Source organism: Cavia porcellus, unplaced genomic scaffold (genome assembly GCF_034190915.1).
Source record: "Cavia porcellus strain 051 isolate PalLab524CR breed Dunkin Hartley unplaced genomic scaffold, mCavPor4.1 scaffold_8, whole genome shotgun sequence".
Taxonomy (NCBI): domain Eukaryota; kingdom Metazoa; phylum Chordata; class Mammalia; order Rodentia; family Caviidae; genus Cavia; species Cavia porcellus.
In genome coordinates this window covers 51,065,853-51,087,864 of record NW_026947491.1, presented here as the reverse complement: position 1 = coordinate 51,087,864, position 22,012 = coordinate 51,065,853, and the positions used below count along the sequence as shown (strand labels likewise).

The window sequence follows — 22,012 nt, the reverse complement described above, 5'->3', positions numbered from 1 at the left end:
AACAAATAAGACCGTTATACAAAGAGTTCTACCATGGTTCCTGTGTTGTCTCTTGTTATCTCCAATAGAATTGGCTATATCATCAGACATAGTATAATTGAATATGTCAGTACATAACAGTATTAATAAAAACACAACTTTGTATATAGTATTAGAACTTCAAAAACCGGCAGTTATCAAACCAAAATGTGTATTGTTGAGTCTTGCCATCTTCAGTGTAGTTGCCTATACTCTCAGACTTGATACTATCCATCATATCAGTTTTGAATAAAATCTTCTCTGTCTCATTTCTGTTATGCTCTTTTTTTGCCATCAGTTGTCTGCTTGTCTTCATTCTGTTTTCTGCTCCATTCATTGAGGCCTCACCGCCATTGTTCCTGGAATCCTAATACTTTTCTCTTTCTCTAGAATGCCCTGCAGTATTCTATGTAGAGTTGGGTTGGTGGTTGCGAATTTCCCAAGTTCCTCTTTGTCTTGGAAGCATCTTATTTCTCCATTAACTTCTAGAGACAGTTTATCAGGGTATATCAGTCTGGGATGGAGGTTATTTTCTTTCAGGGCTTGGAATATTTCACTCCAGGATTTTCTTGACTTGATGGTTTGTGTCGAGAAGTCTGCCGTGATTCTGATGGGCCTTCCTCTATAGGTTATCTGTTTCTTGTCTTTAACAGCTTTTAATATTCTGTTCTTATATTGAATTTCTGGGATCTTGATTATTATATGCCTGGGTGTGGCTCTGTTTTGGTTATAGGTGGCTGGAGTTCTGCATGCCTCATATATCAGAATATCATTTCTTTTTTTGGGGGAAGTGTTCCGTAATTATTTCTGTGAATAACCTTTGTAGTTCCTTTTTTGTACCCCTGCTTCTTCATTCACATTCTTTATTCTCAAGTTATAGATCCTTTTGTCATCTTCTAGCTTTTGTATTGTTACTGCTTGTTTCCTTGTTATTTTTAAAAAGTTTTCCCTTTCATACTCCGCAAAATTGTCCTCCAGTTTGGATAATCTATCCTTAGTTTCTTTCAAGCTGATTTGCCATCTTTCCATAGAGTTTTTAATTTCCTGGTGATCTCTTTGAATCTGCTTCATGTATTCTATATTTTTTTATATTCTTCATCAAATGGTTCTCTCCTTTGAATTCTTCCCTTCTTCCGTCTGTGTCTGCTTGTGAGGTGCTAAATATCTCTTTTATTAATTTTCTTATATCTTGCTTTATTTGGCTAAATATTTCACTTTTGAACTCATCTATGAGGTCCCAAATATATCTCTTTATGTCCCCTGGTGCTGTGTCTGATATTGCATGTTTGCTGTCCTCATTCTCCTTTGTATTTACCTGTCTTGGGTCCATGTTCTCAGGGTTGGGACTTGGAGACTTTTTGTTGTTGCTTCCTCTTCCCATCTTTTTTGCTTCTTCCAGGAATCCCCAGTTTCTTTCTTTGTTGCTTACAATTCTTCTGCTTACAATTCTTCTGAAGCATGCTTGCTAGATGACCCTTCACATTCGGTACATCTTTTTTTTTTTTTTTAATGTTGTTTTTAAACCACCCAGTCGTTCATAGTTTGTTGTAGAAAACCAAAGAGCCTAAAAGAGATTTGCATTAGTAAATTAATAAACGTAATTGATTATTACCTTAAGGAAAACATATGAAGGAAAATATCTGTATTTCATGTAGGTTTAAAATAGGCTTAAAGGAATATATTTTAGCATTAGATTTAACATATCATGGGCTTTTTTGTTTTGTTCTTGTTTTGATTGCTGTTTATGGTGTGAAGAATGAGGTAACAGAATGTCTTTCCATCTTACCTACTTAATACTCTAAAATAATACTCATCAGTGGTGTCTCTTTGTATGAAAGTTTGGTTAACCTAGAGAATACAAACTAGATTTGTGAGATTCTCAATCAGAACAAACAGAGATTATGTATATAAAAACACTTATGATTTTTACAGTCCATAATTTTTTAAAAATTTTATTTTGAAAGTATACAACAGAACAAGTCAGAATAAAGCCAACTAAGATCATACAGTGAAATTGGTACAGAACTTCACAGCAGATTACTGGGGTAACAGTAATAGGCATCACAGTATATTTTGTTATCTTTATAATAGTTGTTCTTTCAATCACGTATATCAAAATGAGATGAAAGAACACTATAGAACTTATCAAAACAGAATATTGAATAGAGCAGTACCATTAATCAGAAAAGAGCAAAACAGTAATAAAAGTATTTGCATTCAAAGAAATGGTAGAAGGAAGTCCCCCTTATTTGCTATGATCAATCTCCCAGGAGATGCTCAGATTTCTGGTTCCCATTTGCTAATGGGCGGGGGAGGGGGGAAGAAGGAGGATAGGGGAAGTGGGATATTTGACTTTAGGCCATGTAGCAGTAGGTTCACTATTGCTTAGCAGGGAGGCAGGATGGTCATTGGTTTCACAGCGTCCTCAGTTCCAGCATGGCACAGATCTCAGAAGACACTGCTGGTTCTCCCCCTGGAAAGGCTGTAGTCTGCCACACTGCCTCCACTTACCAGGGTGGGGAGGTGCTGGCTTGGCTTCCTAGAGTCCTAAGTTCCAACATGGTGTGGATCTCAGAGACACTGCTGGTTCTCCCCCTGGAAGGGCTGTAGTCTGCCACTCTGCCTCCCCTTACCAGGGAGGGGAGGTGCTGGCTTGGCTTCCCGGGGTCCTAGGTTCCAACATGGCCGGTACACCTTTTTAAGAGTAGGAAAATTCATTGGGGAACAGGAATAGGGACCAGGAATACTGCAGAGACGCAGGAGGAGTTCCAAATGGGTTGTCTAGAAGGTACATGTTTAACCACCATCACACACACACATAAAAGGCAACCTGATTGCTTTTAGATCTTTACAAGTAAGGATAAAACATCTATTTGTATCCATGGGCTTATGTGAATATAAGTTTCAACTCACTTGGATTGCCAAATCACATGGGAAGAGTAGATTTAGTTTGGTAAGAAATTGCTTGTAGCTCCACAACCCTGCCACCCCCTGGTGAGTGGCTGTGATCGTGTCAGGCTGTGGCAGCCAAGTCAGCAGCCGCCCCCTCCACCCACCCCCCACCCCTCAACCCTGGTGAGTGGCTGTGACCAGGATGGGAACCACCAGGTGCTTACTGGGACCCATGCCATGCTGAGACCTGGAGCGCTGAGAAACCAAGCAATCCCCTGCCACACCACTGCCTGTTTTGTTTTGTTGAGCTTCAGTATACATGAAAGTATGGACAGCTATTTTGAAGAGAACAAGAGACTCTACAACAGCCATTAGTGACTTCCCTATTGTCTAGTTTTGAAGACGTAAAATGCCTTCCTCATTCTGTTCAGATCAGTTTTATACTATGTTATTTTGTATGAATTCTCTGTATGCCAAGACATGGACAACTATTTGGAAGAAAAGAAGAGACAATATGATAGTGAAGATCTCTGGTTGTCTAGCTTTGAAATTCATATCTCTTACATTGCTTTCTTATGTCCTATTTTGTTCTGTTATATTGTGTTTAATTTTACCCCCTTTAAAATAAAAAAAGAAGAAAAAAGAAATTGCTTGCAATAAAATATAATTCTCTCTCCTTGTCCCTCTCTTCATCTCTCTCTTCCAGTGTGGAAGACTGAAGCCAGGGCCTCACGCAGGCTATGGAACCTCTACTGCTGAGCTACAACCCCTAACCTTTTTTTTTTTTTTTTTTTTAACATTTTAAATTCTGAAGCAGGGTTTCACTGGAAGACTGGCCTCAATTTTATGATTCTCCTACCTCAGCCTGCTGAGTAGCTGAGATTACAGACATGTGCCACTGTGCCCCACAAAAGAGAGTTCCTATCACCGCACATCCTCACCAACAGTGGGTACTGTGTTTTTTGATTTGCGTTTCCCTAAGACATGATTTTTCTCTTTTCTTTTTTTTCTTTTCTTTTCTTTTCTTTCCTTCCTTCCTTCCTTCCTTCCTTCCTTCCTTCCTTCCTTCTTCTTTCTTTCCTTCCTTCCTTCCTTTTCTTTCTTTCTCTCTCTCTCTCTCTCTCTCTCTCTCTCTCTCTCTCTCTTTCTTTCTTTCTCTCTTTCTTCAGTGCTGGGACTTGAACCCAGGCAGCCACCTTGAATCTTGGGAGACTGGCTTATAGTGAGTCCTAGGCTTCTGTTGTCCCTTGCTGGCTATGTTTTAAGTAATATGTCTGCAATCTGCTTCATGTGCCTTGCTGTTTATGAGTGTGTCTATTCTTGCTGGACTCAGACACATTCGTATCTAGTCACAGTAAGCCTGCCTCAAAGAACTGGCACAGTGAGCAGGGCAGGTCTGACAGACATTGTCCAGGAGAGGGGCACTGGCCCCTGGTAGGGCTAGGCTGGAACCTTCAGCCGAGGGCCTCAGGGGCTGTACATACAGCTGGATGACTTCGAGTTTGAAGGGATGATAGATGAAACACAGGTCACACACATAGCTACTCCCCTACAGACACGCATGAGCTGTATGGACTGAGGCAGAAAGATAGCATCATGGAAATCGTGGAGCAAGGAACATGATCCCATTTGCTGGGTACTTACGTGATCCTCATTCCTAGGACTCAGGGAGTGGATACTCAAAGAGAACCAGAGGTCTGAGGAAGAGAGACACAAATGGTCCCTGAGGCATTTGAGAAGAAACCAACACATACACTGTGGGTGTGGTGGATTAACTAATAGTCAATTTGTAACACCCAGCTGAACTGAATCAGTGTGGTGCTGGGTGTGGAGGGCCCACCTGAGGACTGCTGTCAACAGCACGAAGAGAGAACTGGAGCAGAAGATGTTAAGCTCTTGATTCTCCTGGAGAAGCTTGTCACGCTGGTTGTTCTGACATGAGTTCAGCTGTTCTAATCATTGGAGGTGCTTGAAACCTCACCGTTGCTGAATGTGGCTGTGGTTCTCTTCAGGGGAGCTCTGGTCTTTACCTTGAGCGATGCTTCCTATGCAGAGCCCTGAGCCTGCTGGTGCAGATCTTTTACTTTGTTTGTGAAGACACTAGCTTCCACCACTAGCCTTTGGGCCTTCCCTGGCGCAGATCCCTGGTACAGACTTGTATGAGACATTGCCAAGGGCCCTAGGCCTTCAGCTGGACTCACGCAGGACACTGCCATGGGATCCAGTCCCTCAACTGGATTCTTTGGGTCTCTTGTGTGTGGACAGATCTCTTGCACATTTCTACATTTGACTCTTTGGATGAATATTATAAAGCACTCCTATAAATTGTGTGTCCTGTCATTTCAAACCCTGACTATAATAGTGGACCTTCATAGACAGAGACTCAAGTCTCTGTGTCTAAAGGTAAATATGAAGGCAGGTCAGGAAGTCTCTTACAGGCTGACTGCCGTATTTGTTTGGTGAAGGGATATGGCAGATCTAAATCTGTCGGCCCAAATGGTGCAGCTAGCAAAGGAACCAAAGTATCTAGTTAACCACTGGAGGTCAATAGCTCTGTACTCCTGTCAAAATAAATGGAAAAGAAGTTCAGACTTCTAGCCAGGTGTGGTGGCTGACGCCTGTAATCCTAGCACTCGGGAGGCTGAGGTGGGAGGATCCTTGCGAGTTCGAGACCAGCTTGGGCTACAAAGTGAGCTCAAGGCCAGCCTGAACTGCATAGCAAGACCCCATCTCAAAAAAGACAAAAAAAAAAAAAAAAAGTTCAGACTTTTCCAAGGTTCTTAGATATTGGAATCACATGACAGAACTTTCACAGAAGAAAAAAATATTTTATTGTTTTTGAGAGACATGGTCTCACGAAATACTTGAAACTGGACCTGATCACTGTGTAGCCCAGGTTGGTCTCAAACTTGCAGTAATCCTCCTCCCTAAGACCCCAAATGCTGGGATTGTAGGCATGGACCACCACACCTGGCTAAAGGAAAAAATGTAAAAAGCAAGAGCTGGAGAACTTTTGGGATGAACACAGTGACACATGTATTTTATCTGTTTGTTGTGTTTATCTACTTATGGACGGGGAAATGTGGGCCATTTTGAGGGCCGGTGGCTGTGGTTCTCACCATGAACAAATTGGAAGCCACTGCCATTTTTGCTGCTTATGACCCAGAACACCACCAGAAGGTGATGCGATTTGTCTCCTCACAGCTGAGAACACAAGCTGCGAGAGTGGGGTGTATCCCCTTCCGCCTGTTCTGCAAGCTCTCCAAGCCCTTGTATGTTATTTTAAAAAGGCACAATTGCATATTGAAAACAGCAGGATATTACTTTGTTTTGATCTCAGGATACTCTGAATTGCTCAAACTGGCCCTGAGCTCTTGGGCTCAAGAACCCTCCTGCCACTGGGCATGGTGACGCACACCTGTGATCCTAGCACTGGGAAGGCTGAGGCAGGAGGATTGTTGCAAGTTTGAGACCAGCCTGGGTTACAAAGCCAGCCTGAACCTTGTAGTGAGACCCTATCTCACAAAAGAGAAAAAGAAAAGAAAGTCTCCTGCCTCAGACTCGACTATAGGAGCATGCCCTAGGACATTACTTGGCTAATTCGGAACTTGCAACTGAAAGAGTATCACATGAAGTATCCCATGGCAAGTACAGCCCAGTTTGGCTGGCCAAAAAGTACTTACCATAATTGAGACAAACACTGGAATGTGGTAGGCTGAACATGCTAAAAACCAAACAATATCCCAAGTAAACAGTCAAGCAAAATTATTCAAACTTGGCAGTACCAATGAGACAAATAAAACCTGACAGCTAGTAGACACCTGAAAGCATATTCCCATGTGGGTGTTTTAAGTCCCCTAGTCAAGATGACAAAGTCACCAGATTTGAATAGGATGCTGCTAAGACATCTGGACTTGAAAGCCACTTAACAAACAATGGCCAAGGCACTGCCTTTGACATATTTGGAGCCTGCCAGTGAGAATTACAGGAGTTGGGAAGTACATGCCTGATGACTGGCATCTGTGCTGATGGAGAACTGCCACTGGGGTGCACCAGTCTCTCAGAGTTCAGATATGCCTGAGGCAATCATTAGATGTATCCTTTTTAAAATTGTATTTTTGGGATATCACTTGTGTGCTACACTGGTTTGTGAATGCCCCAGAACATGTGAATTCATGCAAATATAGGATTGACTCAATATGTATTACAAAAATTTATTCTTAAAAAATTGTATATATAAAAAATAAAATTTTATTTTTAACTATTTACTTATTTTTTGAGATTAGGTCATTTTTTTGTTGTCCAGATTGATCTGGAACTCTTGGGTTATGTTAGCCCACTGATATTCATCCCCTTCCTTTCCTTCCCCTTCCCCTTCCCCTTCCCTTCTCTCTCCCTTCCTCCTCCCCCTCCGTTTCCTCCTCCTCCTCCTTCTTTTTCTTCTTCCTCTCTCTTTCTTTCCCTCAGTACTAGGGATCAAACCCAAAGCCTATGCATTCCAGATAAATACCACTGAAAAACATGCTCAGCACTTTCTGTATTTTATTTTAAGAAATAACTCCCTAAATTGCACAGGCTGATCTCAATCTTGCCATCCTGTCTCTGCCTTCCAACTAGATAGGATTACAGATATGTTCTACCCCACCAAACTTGATATCCCTCTTTAGAATGACAACTCCTTGCTTACTGTTGGGCACTGGTAGAAGCTAAACATCTTAGGGCAGAGCATTACATGTGTAAAAGACTGCTAACTCTCTCTTCCTCCCTCCTTCTCCTTCCCCTTTCCCTCTCCATCTCCCTTTCTCTGGTGTTTACAAACCCCATCAATAAGGGCTGGGGATTTAGCTCAGCGGCACAAGCGCCTGCCTTGCAAGCAGGCAGTCGTGAGTTTGATTCCCGGTACCGATAAAAACGAAAAAGACAAAAAAATAAAAAATAAAAAAATAAACCCATCAAAAAACCTGGACAGGCTCAGCAGCCCTCAGTTATTAAATGAAAATGTCACATTAAAGACTGGGCCCAGCCCGGGCACCAAGACACCAATGGAGACCATGAACAAATGGCTAGTATACCAGAAAGCACAAAGCAACCCTAAGAGATGCTTCAGCCCTTGGGGCCAACTGGAGTTCAAGAGAGTCAGAGATAGGTCTGCTGACAGTGTGGTGCTGATAGATCTGCAAAACAGTAAGCACATCATGTCCACCAGCTGTGGCTGCCCACAGTCTTTTGACTGAGGCTAAACATGTATTTTCTGTCCAGTAGCAGAACTACATGCCCAACTACATCCAGGAGTGGTGGCCATACAGGCCACCTTTGCCACCATATCTTGCTACCTTGTCACTGACTCATCAGCTAGTGCCAACATCCCAGTTATCTGAACAAGAAAATGGCAACTGAGAGTTTGGACCCCTGGAGGACCCCAGTGTGAGGACAAGGACTATGGTAACAGCTCGCCACCTGGAAGGGACATCCCTGGGACTATGGTGGCAATCCTTGAAAGAAACATGGCACGTTTTAGATTTCATGCTGGCCAAAACCGTCCCTCAGTGCCCAGACACCATGACAGCAGGCACACTCTCATGGAGTGTGATACAGTACATCCTATTACCCACAGGCTACTGGGCACTTCCAGTTATGAAACAGCTAACTCACATAATAACCAAAAAAAGTGACCTTGGAATAGAGGAGCACCACCTTTTGACCAGAGCAGTGCATACCCTAAGTCTTGCTCTCCTGTGCAAAGCAGACGTCGCACTGCCATGCATGGTGCAAAACAACTTGCTTGGTGGGGGTGGAGATAGACTGGGCAGACACCTCTGAAATCTCAGCATTCCCAACCATCTTGTTTCCTTTTGCCTCTTAGAATGCATGTCATAGGGGTAGTTTGTAGTGCAGCCCACCATAGTACCCCAGACAAGCACACCTAACTCTAAAGATATTTCTTCCCCTTTCACCTTGCCTGCCCTATGTGAGGGATAGGTGAGGGATGGGTGAGGGATGAGACCGAAGAATACCACGGTACCAAGGCCAAGGAAAACCTTGCGCTGTGCCTGATCCTTCTGCTCTAGGGAGTGACATTCAGACACGTCAGGTTTGTATAGGAAAATGTGAGTTGTCTTCTTAAACTGGATGATGAAGGATAAAAAGGTCTGGGTCAAGCAACAAGGGTTATGGATGCCCACAGAGGAAGTAGCTTCAGTCAGGCACAGCCAGGTGGGGCCACTATGCCCAAGGCCTATCTGATATGAAAAGAATAGTTGAGACCCTGGGAGGGTGAGACTAGCACATAACCTGCAATCTGGTTTATCTACAAGGACAAAACAGCAGAAGTTGGGGAGCATAACACTTTCACTAGGCACCCCAAGCTGTGACCACTGAGGATGGCCAGATGAATGGCTGAATCGGGTGCCACAGACCTCAATTTGTCACCCACCACGGTATGCCTCTTATCTTGCTGATAGTAAATCATATCGCAATCTTCATGTCACCATGCTTATCAACAAACCCCAGGCCTGGGTTGTGTGTATGTGTGTGTGTGTGTGTGTGTGTGTGTGTGTGTGTGTGAGAGAGAGAGAGAGAGAGAGAGAGAGAGATGGAACTCACAACCTCGAGTTTGCCAAGCAGACACTTACACTGCTGAGCTAAACCCCCAGCCCCCAGGCCTGGGCTTTTTGAGTGAAGATGTGCCTCCCATGTATGGAAGGGATCCCGATGTGCTCTCTGTGGTTTCAATAACTGTGGCAGAGTGTTGCGCATCAGCTAGTGGTGGGTAGTTCCTGTACTGCACCCCTAGCACTTCCTGCAGTTATTCTTGAGAACTGTATGCCAGGAAGGGAAAGAACTGCATTCATCCAAGGTTAGTGGAGAATTATCCTGCCAATTACTCTCTACCCAGATATCTCCTTATCAAAGAGGGTCCATTTTATATGCTCCCTGACCTCCTGGAGCTGGGGCAAAGCTTGTCAGATCTGTGTGACACCTTTACTGATGTAAGCTCAGAGAAGCACCACTGAGTCATACATAGCCAGAACACATTTTACTGTGTCCACTATTGCCACCACACAGTGCAACCTGCCCAAAGTTGTGACATAGCCCAGCTTCTAATAGTCCAGGTAGGATGTCATAAGGGTCAGAGAAGGATCCATTAGGTGGCCCCTGTCTGTAGCCAGTGGGCTTTCTTTCAGGTCTCTTCTATTTGTGTCTCAGCAACAACTGAGATGTTTATCCAGGAACAGAAGGTGTTGACAAATACGCATTCCTCCCAGAAAGTCTGGAGCAGTTCTGTGGTTTATAACACTTTCAGGGGGCTCCAGTGGTTTCTGCCGGGTTGCCAGGGTGGTGGCACTGACACCTGTGTGTGAAACAAAGGTCTCACAATAGATGTAACCCAGAGGTCAGTTTTATCTCCAGGCAGTTCCTAGAAAGCATCACCTACCGATTTAGGCTGCTGGCCCAAGGGTGTGTCTCACTCCCAGGGGTCGTATTAGGGCATCCCCAGGAAGCGTGCTTCACATTTTGCTTTTTGAAAGTCATCATTAAAGGGGCCCGGGATTTAGCTCAGCGGCATAAGCGCCTGCCTTGCAAGCAGGCAGTCGTGAGTTCGATCCCTGGTACGGATAAAAATGAAAAAGACAAAAAGAAAAAGAAAATCATCATTAAGCAAAAGAAAAGAAAGTCTGAGAGAGAATATTTATAAATCGTAATGGACTTGTAACCAAAACCTCTTTTAACTCAATAGTAAGACAACTCAATTTTTAAATGAATAAAAGGTTTGAATAACAATTTCATCAAAGAAGATAAACAAATGCTAATAGGATGATAAAATGATCATGAGTCATCAGGGAAATGAAAAATTCAAACTGTAATCAGATACCACTATATAACCACAAGAATTACTACAATAACAAATGTTGTTTATAATAGAGACACTAAGCCAGGCATAGTGGCATACTCCAGTAATCCCAGCACTGGGAGCCTGAGGCAGGAAGATCACTGCAGATTCCAGGCCAGCCTGAACTACATAGTGAGAACTTGTCTCAAAAAAACAAAAAACAAAAAGTGATTAGGTTAAACATGGAATAATGGTCACTTTTCCAGAAGAGAAGGGGCTCCAACTGGAACAAATACATGGATTCACTTATAGAGTACCTAGCAAAACTTCATTTTTTAAAAAAACCTGGGTGGTAGTTACAAATTGTCATTTGGATTAACTCATGAGCTTCATGTGTTTTGTGGTATATTCTATATATTTATATTGTACTTCATAAACAGAAACTTTATAGAGGCCACAGAACACACAATAATACAAAAAATCACATTTCTATATTCAACCACAAAATTATAAAAGTAAATGTTTAAAAAGATGCTATTTACAAAGACATAAAAATATAAAGTACTATAAAATAAATTTAACAAAATTGTACAATATCCCTGGAAGGCAGCTGTAAAACTTTATTTTTAGTCATTAACAAGACCTAAATAAGAAAGATATTCATTTCTTCTTTGACTTTGGAGTTACTAATAGCTTTTTCTTTAATTCTCAAAGGTATTGTGTTTTTGTTACTGATATACAATTAAATCATTAATAATCAATTGGTTCATATGGGACCAAGGAAGAGAAACAAGAAACCAGTTCACCCTTCCCCTGAGCTAGCTGGCACATGGGCTGGGAGACAAACACTGCTCTCCCTGCCCCATCTGCCACCAACTGACTCAGAGGAATACAGGATGAATTGACAGCAACTGAGGTACAAAAACAACTTAATGCTTGAATTATTTGATTAACTTTGCAGGCCTAAAGCCAGTAGTCTGAGCATCTATTTGGAGGACAGCAATATGCAGTGTAGCAATTATGGGGGATTCCCTTCTATCTTGCTTTTGAAATCCAATATTGTTCTCACTGCTTTGTTTTATTCTTTTGTTTTCTTCAATATTCACTTTTGATTGGTTTTATTCTGTCCTGTTTTGTTTGATTTTATTATGTCTGATGGTATAGGCAGCAATTTTGACAATAACAAGAGAGATTATAGTAGCCATTGTAGATTTCCTACTATCTTGCTTTAAAATTCTGTATCATTTTCACTGTTTTATTTTGATTGGCTTTACTCTGTTTTATTTTGTTTGGTTTTATTCTCTTTAAAATAAAATTATATATATAGTTATGCTTTATGCTTATCGCCTAGTAACCATGTACCTGGAGCACTGACCACATTGTTATGTATTAGTTACAAATGAACTGAGGTGTCACCATACTGTTCCGTATGCACCATCATCTTAGTAGCCTGTTTGCTACATCAACCATTATTCCCTTTGTGAGAGACAAATGATGCTGGGTCAACCTTTGTTCTGTTTGTGAGAAACAAATGTTCCTGGAATTAGCAGACCAAGGGCTGTAACTTAAGAAAAAAAAAAGTGCTAACCACCAACTGTGAAATGTCTCTGACCTCAAGCAAAGGGAAACAAAGGCCTTCCTAATTCCTGCTCTGTCACATCACTCGGTTAATGTGCTATAAAAATCTGTCAAAATTCTGACTCAGGGGCTGGGGATTTAGGTCAGCAGCATAAGCATCTGCCTTGCAAGCAGGCGGGTGTGAGTTCGAACCCCAGTACAGATAAAAAAAAAAAAAGCATGACTCAGTTGCACAGCTATGCAAATTCCATCTGCACTGTGTCGCTGGGTACCAACTTAAATAAAGCGCTCTTTTACAGACGTCTTGCCCCCCCCCCTTTCTTGGCAACAGACAACATCATGGGGCTTGTTTTTTTTGAGGGTACAACATATATACTGCCAGATGTAGTGGCAGAATGGTCACAAATTCTCCGACATTCTTCCAACTGAAAGGTGAGGACTCTTCTCCACTCCTTGAGCCTGGGTAGAGCTGGGGACTGTTTTGAGAGATAGAACACAATGGAAGTGATGTTCTAATTCAGGCCCTAGCCTGGAAGAAACTGGCAGCTTTTACTACCTTTCTCCTGGAACCCAGCCACCATGCTGTGAAGAATCCCAACCAGCCACCCAGAGAAGCCAACACAAGAGACCTGAGGTTGCAGCCAACAGCACCAAATAAACACCCCCAGCACTGAGCAAGCTGTATAAGTAAACCTGCAGGGGACTGTCTGCTCTGCCCAGTTGAAGTGGTCCAGCTGACATCAGGTAGGCAGAGACAAACAGTCCCTACTCTGAGCCCTGCCCAGATTGCCAAATTGTGATCAAATACATAACTGTCATTGCTTTAAGCAATTTTGGTATAGCTTGTTATCCAAAAGAGAACAATTAAAGAAAAAAGTCCTTCCACAGTAAAGGAAAAGTGAATGAAAAAGTTTAAAAGCTAGGGTTTTAGTGCTGGGGATTTAGCTCAGCAGCATAAGCACCTGTCTTACAAGTGCGCAGTCATGAGTTTGATCCCCTGTACCAAAAAAAAAAAGCTGGAGTTTCTTAATTTTGTATTTCACTCTTTGAATCAAAATCCCTGTTAATTAACAAGGCCTACCTACAGAAAACATTTAATTAGTACTTTTACTTTTCCTCTCCTTGACCTCTGAATTTCTTATATCTTGTTACATTGACAAGCTGACAATTTTTGTTATCTCTATATGTGTTCCAAAATAAAATCCTAAGGTTAAAAACAATAATAATAATAATCAGTTGGTTAAAAAATTTGGCTTTCTGTGACACTAATCATTTGTCTATGTCCCTGAACTAGAAGATTAAAAATTTATTAGTTCTTTCCAAATTGATCTATAAAGTAAAATTCCCATCAAATCCTCAGGGGTTTTTTTGTTGATGCCGGCAAATTGATTCTAAAATACATGGCTGAGTTCCATAAAGAGGAAGCACAAGATGAGATAATTTACCCTACCAGGTATCAGAACAGTTTATAAGTTTATAGTAGTTAAAATGGTACACTATTGGTGCGGATAAACAGAAATGAATAGATAGAGCAGTGAAGAGAGCCCCGAGACCTGGTATAAAATGACAGAAGAACACTGCACACAGAATTTTCGATAAATGATGAGAGACAGCTAAAAGTCCATGAAGAAAAAACAGTGACTCCTTCGGCTGTTGTTTGGGTCTGGAATGCTCTCCAAAGGCTCATCCGTTGGGAAGCTGTTGGGAAGTGATGGAAACTTTAAAGAGACAGGGCTCAGTGAGAGGTGTTTAGGTCATGGAGAGAATACCTCCTGCAAAGGAAATATGGGGCCCTGGTCCCTTTCTTTTTTTTTTTTTTGTCTTTTTCGTTTTTATCGGTACCAGGAATCGAACTCACGACTGCCTGCTTGCAAGGCAGGCGCTTATGCCGCTGAGCTAAATCCCCAGCCCGGGTCCCTTTCTTTCTCTCTTTCACTTCCTGGCCATGAAAAGCAATTTTATACGACCACAAACTCTCTCCATGATGTGTGGTAAACTGTAAGAAAAAAAGGGAGCCAGAGATAAAACTCAGCAGCACAAATGCCTGCCTGGCAAGCACAAGGTCCTGATTTTAATTCCCAGCACAGAAACAAAAAAAGAGGGGAATAACTAAAACTCTGGACAGTAATTATTTGGGGAGAAGGAAAACAGTTATAAAACAGAAGGTCAGTGAGGAGTTTTAAAGCAATTGTTCTCAGTCGGGTGTGGCAGCACACACCTGTAATCCCAGAACTCGGGGCGGAGGCCTGAATGTCACTTCAAACTTGAATCTGGAGTCAGGCTGAATTACATGGCAAGGCCAATCTCAAAAAAAAAAAAAAACAATTAATTAAGTAAGTAAGCAAGCAATAGTTCTGAATCTTTAATCCTCAGGCTCTTATTAGGGATCAAAAGAACTTTATTTATATCTGTTGATATTTACCATATCAGAAAATGATAAGAATTTTATTTATTTATTATTTACTTTGGGGTTTTTTAAGACAGGATCTCACTATGTATTCCAAGTTAGCCTTAAACTTGCAGTGATCTTCTTACCTCTACCACCATGCCCAATTAGAACAGAAAAAAATTTAAAGGCTTTTATGGAGAACATATAAAGAATTCAAAAAAAAAAATCAGTCCTCCTAGATTTACAGACCCAATTCAAAAATGGGCATCTGAGAAGAATACACACTTGTCAGATAAAGAAATATGAACAGCAAATAAATATGTGAAAAAAATGTTCAACATCACTTATCATTCGATAAATGCAAATTAAAACAACACTGAGATTCCACCTCACCCCAGAAAAATGGCCATTGTCAAGAAATCAACCAATAACAAATGCTGGAGGGACTGTGGAGTAAAAGGAACCCTTCTCCACTGCTGGTGGGAGTGCAGACTGGTGCAACCATTGTGTAAATCAGTGTAGAGATTCCTCAGAAAACTAAGAGTAGAGGTCTCCTTCAACCCAGCTATTCCCTTTCTGGGTATCTTCCTAAAAGAACTGAAAACATCATACCACAGTGATATATGTGCATCCATGTTTATAGCAGCACAGTTTGAAAGCAATCAGATCTTGGAAACAAACATTTGTGCATCAAATGAGCAATGGATAAAAAAGATGTGGTATTTTTATACAATGGAGTACTACTCAGCCATAAAGAAGGATAAACTGGAGCCATTTATAGGTAAATGGATAAAACTTGAGACCGTACTTGATACCATACTCATAAATAAGACACATGTGTAAACATTGTATTGTCTCATTAGTGTGAGAAGCTGAAACAACATATGTATATGCATATGTATATAAAAATAGTTAAGATAGTTATACTACAGATCTCTTTGAGTTCACCAAACAGAAAGATTCATGCTGGTATTGTTCAGACAATTGAATGCAAATGTTTTGTGCTCTGGGTGAATAATTTGGGAATGACAATGTACAATGTATGTAGCACTATTGCCCCGATTGACATGTTTGAGTCAATTTTGTTTTAGTTTTTGAAATTTTGTTTTTTTTCTCTTCTTTTTTCTTTTTCTCCTTGAAATAAAGTGGATTTGAAAAAATAAAAACCTGTATTATTTGGCTGAGATATAGCTCAGCAGCATAGTGCCTGCCTGACAAGTGCGAGATTGTGAGTCGGATTTACCAGTACCAAAAAACAAAACCAACTCCCCCCTGTATTATTTAAAAAAACACTGTGAGAGTTGTGTTCTACTTTGCAAATCGCTTTATTATGTAGCTAACTATAGAAGATAGGTAGAGATCATATCTCCTTCTCCTTGGATCTATTGTCATAGGTTTTCCAGGTTGAACTATTGAAAAATTCTCTTATGTAATTGTATTTAAGGTTTTCAGGTAACTATAGATATCATTTAATTTTATACCACCTTTCAATAAGTAGCTGCTTCCTAAAAATTTTGTTACAATTTGGATTCCGAAACCACATTGATAAGCTTTTTCTATTTTGTTATGTTAAAACTTTTTGGGGCTGGGGATTTAGCTCAGCGGCATAAGCGCCTGCCTTGCAAGCGTTCAATCCCTGGTACTGATAAAAAACAACAACAACAACAAAAAACTTTTATTGAACCCAGGCTCATGTATGTGTTAAGCATGTTCTCTAACACTGTAACCTTGTACTATGCTTGGATCTTTTACCTATGCATGGCTTTGTAATACTATACCTGATCATTTTGAAGACACTGATTCATTTGCTGAGTAGCACAGATCTTTTCAATTTTGACACATTTCACTCTATAACATTTTTAAAAACCACATTCATTAAGATTACTAACAATCTCATCAGAAAAGTCTTTAAGTATTGGGAAACAGTCCAGCTCAGATAGCAAATACAAGTTTTCCAGAGTTTTAATTATAGCACCGAAGATTAAAGTTTTTAATAGGCAATAAATACTGCCAAATTGTTTTCCTTGAATGTGTAGGCTTACTTCTTTTCATATGTGTTTCAAATGTCAATTTTTTATTTTTTAATATCAAAGCCTTGATAAATATAGTTCATCATGGTTTCCAATAAAAATGGTTATCCTTAAAATAAACGAGGCTAGTTCATACGGCTTGAGGGTGTAATTTAGCAGTATAGCACATTCTTTGCATGCACAAGACCTGACTTTAATTCCCACCATCAAATAAAATTTAAAAGTTGTTTTTCAAGCCAGGCATGTTGATGCACCATAATCCCAGCCCTTGGGAGGCTGAGACAGGAGGATCTCTGCTTGAGTTCGAGGCCACCTTGGACTACATAGTGAGTTCAAGGTAAGCCTGAACTGCACAGTGAGACCCTATCCAAAAAATAAATAAATGCTTTTTCAGCTTGCACCTAAATAATAAAAAATACTTTTCTTCTAGACAACTGCAGTTTAGTGAGCAGCAGAAAGGCTTTATATTTCTTCCGATTTTGTTATACAGAATTTGCAAAAGGTGTGCCCTGAAGGGTAGAGATTTAACAAAATTATTAGTTTGTACTACCTCATCAAGATATTCTTAAATGAAACTATTTTGTACTGCAGTGTGCTGTCACACAGGACACAATGACAATAGTGTATCTGGAGCCAGCACCTTTTGTGCCAATGTACCAATTGTTTTACAGCGTTGTAAATGTTAACACAGTAAAAGGATGAATAACAGTATTAGAACTATAATGAAAACAGTTTTGACCTTACACATGATTCAGCTTCCTTACACTGAGAAAAACTACCTAGCACCCACACCCACAACTTCCAGGAGAAGAGGTTTGATTTGGCTCATTGTTTCAAGGGATTCAATCCATGGCTGACTGACTCCAAGGCAGGAACACTGTGGCACAAGGATACAAGAAAGCAAAACTGCTCACTTCATGGTAACTGGAAAGCAAACTAGGGGCAGAGGGCCAGAAAGGGTGGGTCCACAGACCAGAAATAGATCCCAAGGTCTTGCTTCTATGACTCACTCACACATACACAGAAACTCCCTAAATGGTTCCTAAGCAATCAAGTTTACCAACTTAAACTTAATTGTCACATTTACCACTTGTCAACTTGAGATTCAAGTACAACTGTTTGAGCCACTCTTAATTTCCAAACAAAGAAAATAATGAGTTCCACATACCGTGCTATGACCCTCCTGTGTACAACTGAAAGAGTACCACTTCCCTCCAGGAATCTCAGTAGTTCCAGCACTGTTCAAAACTCCCAGTCCGAAGTCTCCTCTAGGATCTATCAGGGACCCCTGCAGGGGGCCTCTAGTGTCCTGTGAGGTGCCATGGCAGAGAGAGAGGAGAGACAGAGACAGACAGACAGACAGAGAGAACAAGAGGCAAAATGGCAGTACAGTGGGGATCCAGGGTAATCAGTTGTTTTTGAAGGACAAAAGACCCCAAGACAGCCAGAACCTCAGCATTTATTGGGTGAGCAGAGGATTTAAGTAGGGGATTATTGGATGACACAGAGGGGCGTCGATCGTCTTATGCTGAGAAGGTTCTTACCTTACAGCATCTTTAGTCTTAGTAGTCTTAGTCCTAGTCTTAGTAGCTGGAAGAGGATGGCCTAAAGAAGTAATGGGAAATCTCAAAAGGCGATACCAATAATCCCAAACCTCCATCTGTCCCTAAAGGAAGTATGTAAAACTAGCCATTGAATCTGTGATCCTCAACAAAGACCCAAGTTAAACTCTTAGTTGTAAATCCCTGAAAATTCATAAACCAAGTTACATATTCCCAGTATACAGTGGTGTGCAAATATCTCCATTCTGAAAGGGGTGAATATCAACATAGAAAAGACTAGATCAAAGCAAGACCAACCCAACAGAGAAATATTGAGTCCTGTAACACCATATCCGGCACCTGTTATAAGCTCAAAAACCCAAAATGTGCGTTTGTACTTTTTATAACTTGTTCCCTTCCTGTAAAACTTGTGTAATTGCCAGTTAAGTTGCAACCTTGTAACATACCTACCATGTAACCTCCTCCCTGCCTCCCTGGTTCCTATAACTGCTTGTTCCACCTCCCTGATTCCTGTAAAACTTACCTTTTATGGAGACAAACTGATCCTAAGACCCCAACCCCTCCCCTTGCAGTGCGCTGCTTTATAACTCCCTGCAGTCCTGGCTCAGGCGCACACTTTCCTGACTGCCATGGGGACAGTGTAGCCACTGAGCTCAGCTAGTAAAGCACTTTTAAAAAATTTTTAGAGTCCATCGTTTTTTCTGCCCGAATCATTTGGGGGCTCCTCCATCCGGGATTCCACGTTTGATAGGATTTACCCCCCCCCCCCAGACTCCTACTCCAGATGACATCGGGGTCTTTTTGAACATGGCAGGTACTGTACTCATTACTTTCATTTCGCTCCACAATCTTTCTCCTTTTTATGACTCTGGACAAGTTTTCAGACTTGCTCCCATTTGGGAGAGATGTCACCAAAATTAGGGCAGGTTACCGCCATTTGAGGGAGGAATTAACTTCCGCTGGGTGCACTATATTTGGGGAGGCAAGTTTTCAGGCCTGCCCCCCATTTAAAGAAGTTGTTGCCAAAACCTTGTCTTAGCTCTCCTATACCGTCATCTTCTTGTTCTATTCCTGATTCATCCATTACTGAGAATTCTTGCAATTTAAGCCGGACCTATTATGTAAACTGCCTCCTAGAGTTTTTTAATATCAGCTGATTAACTCGAGTTAACTAAATTAGATGATTTTTTATGGGGTTACTTGGGTTACTCAATTAAAAAATGTGCTCTTCCCTAGATTAGATCGCAGCTAGCAAAAATTGGTTATTTGAAAATCCTTGATCAACAAACAGGAGAATGGCCACCTGTAATTTTAACCAGCTCCTGATTGCAAAGTCAAGGACCTGCTCCAGTCTCCAAAGCCCTTTTGAGTGATCCTTTGTCTTTGTGGCAGGCTCCTGCCATCTTGTCTTTGTCTTTGTGGCAGGCTTCCGCCATCTTGTCTTTGTCCTTGTGGTGGGCTTCTGCAATTCTGTATTCACTCATCTGTACCCTTGTCTCCAGTGTCTACTATTATGGGCCAGACAGCTTCCTCCCCTTTGTCACCCTTGCAACTTGTTCTTAATCATTTTAAGGATTTTAGGGATCGAGCTGCTGGATATGGAGGCCCTGTCTACCCTAAGAAACCAAGAACATTCTGTGAACTCAAATGGCCTTCCTTTGGTGTCAGGTGGCCTTCACAGGGAACTTAACAAGTTTCTCAACAGGTCCATCAAGTCATTTTTGGACCCCCTCATAAGCTGGCCACGCATCCTGATCAAGTGGTCTATATCAAAGTTTGGACTGACTTGATCCAGGATCCACTCTCACGGATTAAAAAAACTCCTATGGGAAGGACCCGGGGGTGCAACCTCCTCTTGGGCCCCTCCCCCTCCCAGTACCCTGTACTCGCAGCTGTTGTCCCCCAACACTCTCCTCTGCACCCAGCCCTGACTCCACCATTCTGCGTTCTCTGCCTTAACCCTATTGTGGTAACAAATGTTTCGTATTCATCAGGCCAACATTTAGAGGCTCCCAAAGAATCATGGCTTGCTTGTACCTCAGGACTGACTCCTTGTTCATGTTAGATGTCTTTACTAGACAAACTGAGCTATGCATTTTGGCCCATGTGTTCCCTCAGGTTTATTGGTATTCAGGTACAAGTAGACAAAAACACCTAAATCTTGAGTCAGACCTTTTTCGGTCACCTTGAGCAGCTCCTGTTTTAATCCGATCCTTATGGGCTTGGGTCTGTCGGGAGCTACAGCTTTAGGGACTGCAAGTTTAATAGTTGGTGACAAAAATTACCATGAGTTGAGTGCTCTCATAGATAAATATCTAGTGGCTTTAAAACATTCAGTATCTAAACTAGAGAAGTTAGTAGGCTCTTTAGCTAAAATGGTCCTCCAAAATCATAGAGGCCTAGATTTTTTGTTTATAAAAGAAGGTGGTCTATGCATAATATTAGGAGAGGCCTGCTATACCAACCACTCTGGAGTCATACGAGACAGTATAAACAAGCTCAAGAAGAGACTCCATAAATGAGAGCAACGACAACATGACCAGAATTGGTTTCAAAACCTGTTCTCACTGTCCCCCAGGCTGACCACCCTTCTCTCGGCTCTAATAGGACCAACTATTCTCTTCTTATTTGCCTTAACTGGCAGGCCATGTATTATAAAATGCCTTCTAAATCACATCCAGGACTGATTTTAAGCTGTTAAAATGTTTATACTCAGACAAAAAGGATATAACCAGTTACCTACAAATAATTATGCAACAGAATCAAAGATTTGACTTAGTGACCAAAAGAGGTGGGGAATGTTATAAGCTCAAAAACCCAAAATGTGCTGGACTTGTTCTCTTCCAGTAAAACTTGTGTAATTACCAGTTAAGTTGCAACCTTGTAACATAACCACAGCCATGCAACCTCCTTCCTGCCTCCCTGGTTCCTGTGAAAATAAACCAAATTACCTTTTATGGAGACAAACTGATCCTAAGACCCCAACCCCTCCCCTTGCAGTGTGCTACTTTATAACTCCCTGCAGCCCCTGCCTTGGAGCACACTTCCCTGGCTGCTTTTCTGGGGCAGTGTCACCGCTGAGCTCAGCTAATAAAGCGCTTTTTGAAATTTTTTGGAGTCCGTCGTTTCTCTGCCCATATCAGCACCCAGGGCATGTGTGGTGAGATAGGAGTTCCAGAGGGCTTGAACCATCCCACATCATGGCCTTGACAGTTGTAACTGACGCAACCTCTTTGCTGGGCTGGCACCACTTACTTGCTGTGGCTTTCTTCATCAGATGTTCCATATTCCTAGTATCTCCAACTCCTTCAGGTTTCCACTGCACCTTCACTTTAATTCCCTTAGTTTCACTCACCCTCTCTCAGGGCCACACTGCTTACCTTCCCAGGCTTTCTTCTGAAATCTGGATGGAAGCTTCTATGACCCCTAAACTCTTTCACACTCCATACCTGAAAAAGCAGTATCACCTAGATGATGCCAACGTCTGCCACCAGGTTGAGCAGTGGCTTGGCACCCGTGGACCTACAGCAGCATCTGAATGCCTTCATGTATGAGCATGGTGGAATTGAAGGGAAATTAAAATCTTAAATAAAAGACTGCCAAGAGAGCCTTCCCAGGATACCTACTAACACCAGGCAGACATGTCTGTTTTTGGCAAGACTAATAATAGAATATTGCTTCTTTTGTGCAAGTTTGCCTAACAGAAGGCCTT

At 41.5% G+C, this 22,012-nt stretch overlaps 1 long non-coding RNA gene across 1 annotated transcript; it reads right to left on the bottom strand.

Annotated features, from left to right (window-relative positions):
- Positions 1-9,931: 9,931 nt before the first annotated feature.
- On the bottom strand, positions 9,932-18,605 carry LOC134477167 (uncharacterized). The gene is made up of 5 exons (XR_010049078.1): positions 18,283-18,605; positions 17,907-18,047; positions 14,538-14,623; positions 10,346-10,517; positions 9,932-10,261 (listed from the first exon to the last, which is right to left on the bottom strand). It is a non-coding gene; the product is annotated as an uncharacterized LOC134477167 (long non-coding RNA).
- Positions 18,606-22,012: the final 3,407 nt, after the last annotated feature.